We start from the raw sequence: 7,888 nt of genomic DNA on the forward strand, positions 1-7,888 counted from the left end.
AGAACTGCATGATTATACTAAGATACACCTTAGGTTTAGCAGTGATTGCATAATGTATCTTCGAACGGCGTAAGAAATTCAACATAGCTCTGAACGTCCTTAAATCAGCCACATCATGATCGACATAAGCACATATGTTGTGCTTTTTATCGAACGGTAATAGAATCATTTCGACTTGTTGAGCTTGTTGTGGTGGTTGTCCTTGTGGTTGTTCCTGTGACGGTTGTTCTTGTGGCGGTTGAATTTGTTGTTCGTGATCAGCCATTGTTACTATATAAATTAAAAAACCGTATATAAGAATAGATAACACGCAATATATAAAACAATATGTATTTAATCTAGTTACGCGTATTAGACGATTTAAATCCTTTAATTAAATTAATTGAATATTCAATTTAGTTAATTAATTTAAGGTTTTTTTTTTTTTTTTAAATGTCATTCGTTAACAATCACACTGATTCGTTATACAAAGATAACGAATCAGGCGATTCGCTATCAAGTAAATAACTTAACGAACTGGACCTAGCGAATCACTAAACAAGTTAACGAACCAAACTCTAGTTCTTTATATTTTAAGCGAATCACACTCTGATTCGTGTGACGTCTCATTCGCTAAGATAGTTCGTGTAAGACATTAACGAATTGGACACGAAACAGTTCCAATTCGCTAAGACTAACGAATGGTCAAAATTAAGACTTTTTCTTTGACTTCACAAAGTCAAGGTCAAAATTAACAAGAACAATAATAGTCAACGTTTTAAACCCAGATTCAATTAGACCATAAATGTCGTCGAATCAACAAGATAATCAGCTTGTTGAGCTCGGAAACTAACTAGTGAATGTAGGTGAATGAGATTGAGACTCATTACCTATATGTACTAAGGATCAACGAACCAACAGTAACCATCAAGAACACACAACAATAATTAATCCAGCAAACAACAATCAAAAGATGATTAGAGTCCACCAAGGGTATCGGAAAGTGATTCCGATCAAAATAATATCAAAATCAGACAATTAATAACATAAATTATACACAAACGAATTTCAAAAGTTCAAAACCCTTAAACCTCTGAAATATCATAATTTAACAGGCAATACATGACCATTGTTGACGAAATTGATATCGCCTAGATCAGTTATACCTTAGAAACTCAAATTGATCTTTGAAATGATCAAACTTAAAGATCGAAAATATCAGAGATAATTTGAACAGAATCTGAAAGATGAAGAAAGAAGACGAACAGTGGAATCCTATTCGTTATCTTGTCTTATATAGCGATACACGAAACCCTAGGCACAACTTGCACGAATCAGACGATTCGTTTAACTTAAATTTAGCGAATTAGCCCATTCGCTAACTCAATTCGTTACCTTAGGTTAGCGAATCACAATGTGATTCGCTAAATTAAAGATAGCGAATCAAGACACGATTCGTGTCATGATTCGTGAAATATGTATAACGAAGGGATGATTCGTTACAGAGTGCGGAAGCGAATTAGGTTAGCGAACCAGAAGCTAGTTCGCTAAAGAATCATCTAGTTCGTTAACCATACATAACGAATTGGATTTTAGCGAATTAAACCCTTTTATTTAATTTGAAATAAAATAAATAAATGAATAAATTAATGAAATAAATCAATAAGTTAAATTAAATCAATAAGTTAAATTAAATCAATAAGTTAAAATATCGAGAAACCTTTATATCCCGACAACCTAATACGTTAAAATTGTTTCAGATTACCGAAACTTAACTTAAAAATTATTTAAAAAATTTAGTATAAAGAAAACAAAAATATTTTTGGTATTTTGTAAAAATTAAAGAATTAAAGAATGTATTTACAGGAAAATATCCGAACTATTAAAAAAAATAATCTTTTTGTATTTTTCAAAGATTTTATCAAAAACAGTACATATTTTTGTAATTTTGTCGAGTTTGAGCAGAGAATCATATTGACCAAACTGCCCTTCCATCACAGTTTTATATTTCAGCGATATTATGACTGGCGATAAGTCGGTCATTGGTATTGTTGTCCACATAAGTCTAATAACACACATTCAAGCATTTTTGTGATATGATTAAATAGTTCAATTATAGCACAGAATATCAGAAATTATCAGCCTCTAATCTTGGTTCAAGCTTAAATTGATTTTTGCCAAATCACCCCAACTTGACTTAAACCATTATATTGTTGATCAAAAATTTTGTGTTGGTGCATTTTGTGACCGTCGCTATGCAATTCTGTTCAGCGGAAACGAAGTACGAAGTTAGCAACTTCGCCATAGGCGAAGTTGTAACAACTTCTGCCATAGGCAAAGTTAGAACAACTTCACCTTAGGTGAAGTTATAACAACTTCGCCTACAGGCCCAAGCCCAAGCCCGCGAAGTTGTGTATCTATATATAGGTGTGTCTTGTTTAGAGTTAGGTATCCAAAAAAGTCAGAGTGTTTTGTGATCAGTTTAATTGTCTAGAGAGAAACCGAGAGGGAGAGTCGTGTGGGACGGCCCGAGGTAGAGCTCACCTCGGGTCGGCCGTCATTTATTTTCGTGTTTGGTATGTAATGTGTTTCGGTTATTATATAAAAGATCTGCAGATGTGTTTATCCCGTTCTTGTGTTTGTTCGTGTGTTTATGTATGTGTAACCGTGTTCTTCGTCTTCTACACCAATAAACGAGTCTAGGAGGATTCCGCACTCCTAGACATCGTGCGGATCTTGTATCGATCGGCGACGCCCCGGGGGGACTTACAAGTGGTATCAGAGCCTTAGGCTTTTATGCTATGGTTCGAGATCTGCGTTTTGGTGTTTCTGGCACGTTTCTGATGCGTTTTTGGCCGAACAGCCGCCCCAGGCGAAGTTATGGGGTTCAGGCGAAGTTGTCGCTTAAATTTTAGGGTTTAGGCGAAGTTATCAGTCAGGCGAAGTTATGGACAAGCGAAGTTATGGACAGGCGAAGTTATGGAGGGGCGAAGTTGACTTTTAGGCGAAGTTGACTTTAGGCGAAGTTAAAAAAAAAAATTAAAAAAAAAAATATTGTTTGGAGTTTTCGTCTGTATGGCCAGGTGTACACGATTATTGTGAGACCGAAGACGTTGTTCCGTCAACGAGTGAAACTTGTTATCTCTTGGTCTTACGTGTGAACAAATACGTGTCAACTCTGGATATGGAGTTGAGGTTGTGAATGGGATATTGATTGAAACTGGATATTGACACTTATTTGGGTGTTTGTGGGCAATGAAATAGTTGTTGTTCGAGGTTGACCAACTGAAGAAAGTCAAATTGAACTGAAGGTTTTCGTCATTATTGGATTGCAGTCAGAGCATATTATTTATGTTATTTTCAAGGCGTTCGAGAATTGGATCCTGAAACGTGATGCTTATTTATTAAAGTGAAAATTCTGGAACAAGTTGGATTTAATCGGGAATTAAAGTGTTTATATTCTTGATCATTATCCCTGTTGATTGAAGATGCTTCGGATTAATTAATGGTCATGTGTGTTAGATTCTGTCAAGGTGGTTTTGTGATGAAATTGATCACTTGATGTTGAGTAGTTGAAGATTAAACCTTATCTTATGCCGACGTGTTGGTGAAGTTGTGGAGGGAGCCCAACTTCACGTGTTGGTGAAGTTAGAAGAACTTCACGTGTTGGTGAAGTCAGAAGGACTCACGTGATTGGTTGAGATGATCAATTAGGCTCGGGGATGCATGCATTTCAAAGACCTCAATCTATATAGTCGGAGAAGCTTACACTGAAGGGGAGATCTGATATGGAAGACGCTGGGTGATTGGTAGATTTGTGAAGCTACAAGACAGTTTCAGACACGGCTGGTTGAAGAGCAAACAGAAGATCATCAGTTAAGAGGGAGTCTGTTGGTGCATGTTTTGTAACAGATGATCTTTTGTGTTTGTTAGAATTGAGAGCAACGGTCAAAGGGGAGTCTGTTGGTGCATTTTGTGACCGTCGCTATGCAATTCTGTTCAGCGGAAACGAAGTAAGAAGTTAGCAACTTCGCCATAGGCGAAGTTGTAACAACTTCTGCCATAGGCGAAGTTAGAACAACTTCGCCTTAGGTGAAGTTATAACAACTTCGCCTACAGGCCCAAGCCCAAGCCCGCGAAGTTGTGTATCTATATATAGGTGTGTCTTGTTTAGAGTTGGGTATCCAAAAAAGTCAGAGTGTTTTGTGATCAGTTTAATTGTCTAGAGAGAAACCGAGAGGGAGAGTCGTGTGGGACGGCCCGAGGTAGAGCTCACCTCGGGTCGGCCGTCATTTGTTTTCGTGTTTGGTATGTAATGTGTTTCGGTTATTATATAAAAGATCTGCAGATGTGTTTATCCCGTTCTTGTGTTTGTTTGTGTGTTTATGTATGTGTAACCGTGTTCTTCGTCTTCTACACCAATAAACGAGTCTAGGAGGATTCCGCACTCCTAGACATCGCGCGGATCTTGTATCGATCGGCGACGCCCCGGGGGGACTTACATTTTGATACCAATTAAGAAATTTTAAGCAATGCATCACGTTTCCTTTACTGTGAGTGAGTATGCATGAGTCCATCTGTCGGCTTACATACATTGTATCCCCTGGGGTCCGTTTCTTAATGGTATTAAGACGCACGCAAGGGAGGAATAATTGTATGACTAACAGCGAATTTTGATCAAGTCAGTAATGTAAATTGTACGTGGTACAGCGGTGATCAAGTTTAATGACTTTGGGATTGCTCTAGAAAGCGAGTGAAATATTCATGCATATGAATACCCAGATGGTTAAGCCGCATAAAGACTCACAATGTTCAGAATCCTAACGCTTGTTATTTGCTTTATTTGATTTTTGGGTGATCAACAAATATAAGGCTTGAGTATGACTGGTTATTACATTTCTGCCATCCTCACCAAGACTTTTGCCAGAGACTAACACCCCTTTCAAATTGGCGTTTCTTTATGTTTATATCACATACTTTACTCTACTGGGTTGTTTTAAGACCTACCAATGCACCAATGCAATTAAGCACACAGTCTTTTAAGCTTACTTTTTGCTGAACTTGGGGTCAAAATAATCAATGTACTATCATGTTCCCTTTTTGCTTCAAAAAACTCAAAATTTTGAGGAACATAAAAAACGAAATCAAGATAAATTTAATCACCCCAGTTAACTTAAGAGAATAAATTAATGGCTAACCTTCAATTCACAAGTGAATCATAGGACCAAGACATGCACTCATGCTTCACAAACTTAAATAACCGACATAATTTTCAGCGAGAAAATAATCTAAAAATCTTTTTGGTTTTTCTCTGTACAAAATTTAAAAAAAAAAAAATATTTTTGTCTTTTTCAAATTTCTTACAAACGAAATAATCTTCACAATATTTTTGATTTTCGGATTTTTCTGTACAAAAACATAAATCACATTCTTTTTGGTTTTTCAGAATTTTAAAATGATTTTGATTTTTCTGAATTTTAAAGGAAAAGACAATTTAAGAGCAGAAATCACAATATTTTTTGAATTTTGAAAAGATTTTTTTTAATGTTTTTGGATTTTATCTACAAACGAAAACACATTCTTTTTGTATTTTCTATACTTTTCACCCCTTAAAATCTAAAACATAAAAAAAAAGACTAAATCTATAAAGCAATTAAAAGATAATTATCCTAATTGTAGGATCTCAGCAAGGGTCTTCAATCCATTTAAACCAAGCAAAAAAGTAAAACGTATTTTATCAAACGCTTTGGTAAATAGATCGGCTTTTTGAAAATCAGTGTGCACTTTCTCAAGATCAATTAATTTATTTTCATAGCAATCCCGTATAAAATGATATCGAATCTCGATATGTTTCGTTTTAGAATGTTGTACGGGATTCTTGGTGATACTTATAGCAGCAGAATTATCAATCAAGATGGGAGTAGTAAGAAACTTCAAACCGTAGTCGCGAAGATGTTGTTGTATCCACAGAACCTGGGAACAGCAACTCGAGCTCATTTCACATATTTAGTCTGATGAATGAAGATTCCCTTATCAGATTGATGAACCTGCAACCCTAAAAAGAAATTCATCTATCCCATCGAGCTCATTTCGAACTTTGTTTGCATGGACTTCTCGAACTCCTTACATAAAGTGTCGTTTGTAGACCCAAAAATAATATCATCAACATAAATCTGGACTAGAAGAAGATCATCACCAACAGTTTTATGAAATAAAGTGCAGTCAACAGTTCCTCGTTTGAAGCCATTATCAGTCAGATGGTCGGCGAGCGTGCCATACCAAGCTCTTGGGGCTTGATGTAGACCATACAGGGCCTTGTTTAAACGGTAAACATGGTCTGGATAATCAGGATCTTCAAAACCAGGTGGTTGTTGAACAAACACTTCCTCATGTAGTTCACCATTGAGAAAAGCACTTTTAACATCCATTTGATAAACCTTGATATGCTTGTAAGCAGCATAAGCCAAGAAGATTCGAATCGACTCTAATCTTGCAACTGGAGCATATACCTCAGTATAATCAACACCCTCTTGCTGATGAAAACCTTGCACCACTAAACGTGCTTTGTTTCTGACAATCACCCCTCGATCGTCCTTTTTACATTTAAATACCCACTTGGTTGGAATAGCTTTCTTGACCCTAGCAGGCTTGTCTATTAAATCCCAAACACCCAATCGTGCAAATTGCTGTAATTCCTCTTGCATAGCTTCTACCCAAGAAGGATCTTCAAGTGCCTTACGAGCTGTCGTTGGCTCAACTTGAGATAGAAAGCAATTGAATTTAGCAATATTCACAATTCCCGAAGAGTGTAAATTAGTGTAAGCACACAATACGTTATTGTCGCTTGACGAAGCAACTTGATGACGTGTACGGACGCCCACATCAAGTTCTCCAATGATATTGTCCTGTGGATGATATCCATGAATCCGAAGAGTAGGATTTTCAGGAACAACAACATTATCAAATAAATTAGTGTAATGTTCACCCAACTCGGGAGATGAAGCATTATTACTATCAAGATCAAAAGCTTGAATCTCAGCTTGATCATCATCAGAAGAAGTAGAAGCACTATCAATAACAACTGGAGGAACAACTTGAGATTCTTCAGTTGTAGCATCTGGTTGAACTTCATCTGCATTAGAACTTGAAGAGCTTGGAATGTTCAAGTGTTCTTCAAAGTATGCTCTAACCAGATCTTCATCAATGTGATCAGTCGAAGGAGTAAAAGAATTAAATAAACTATCGTAATCAAACATCCAGTCTGGACCTTTCCCTTGAGGAGGAGTTGTGTACTTTTGACAGTCCACATGGTACCATTCTTCAACACAGCCAGATGTAAAATTAAATAGTCTTTTCTTTGGAGACGCATATCCCAAGAAATATCCTTCGATAGCCTTTTCATCAAATTTACCCGAATCCTTCTTCAACATTGTACACGGACACCCAAATGGTTCCAGGTACTTTAAATTAGGTTTTCTGTTATTCAATATTTCATAGCTTGTCTTCTTGAGTCGCTTTACTGTTAGAACCCGATTAAGTGTATAACAAGCTGTGTTCACTGCTTCATTCCAAAATTGAATAGGAAGCTTTGAATCAGCAAGCATTGTACGTGCAGCTTCAATCAGAGTTCTATTTTTCCTTTCAGCAACACCGTTTTGTTGTGGTACATAAGGTGCACTATATTCTCGGTGAATTCCCTTTTGAATACAAAAGAAATCCAAAATAGTGTTTTTGAATTCAGTACCATTATCACTTCGGATTCTCCTCACCTTTTGTTTATACAGTGATTCTATCTTAGTAATAAGGTTTTGTACCAAAACAGGTGTTTGATCTTTTGAACTCATATATAATACCCATGAATATATTGAATAATCATCTGTCACTACAAGACAATACCAGTCTCCAGAAA

The sequence above is a fragment of the Bidens hawaiensis genome, unplaced genomic scaffold (assembly GCF_021521415.1).
Source record: "Bidens hawaiensis isolate Kalapana, Puna unplaced genomic scaffold, B.hawaiensis_p1.1 tig00027564_1, whole genome shotgun sequence".
In the NCBI taxonomy this organism is placed as follows: Eukaryota; Viridiplantae; Streptophyta; class Magnoliopsida; order Asterales; family Asteraceae; genus Bidens; species Bidens hawaiensis.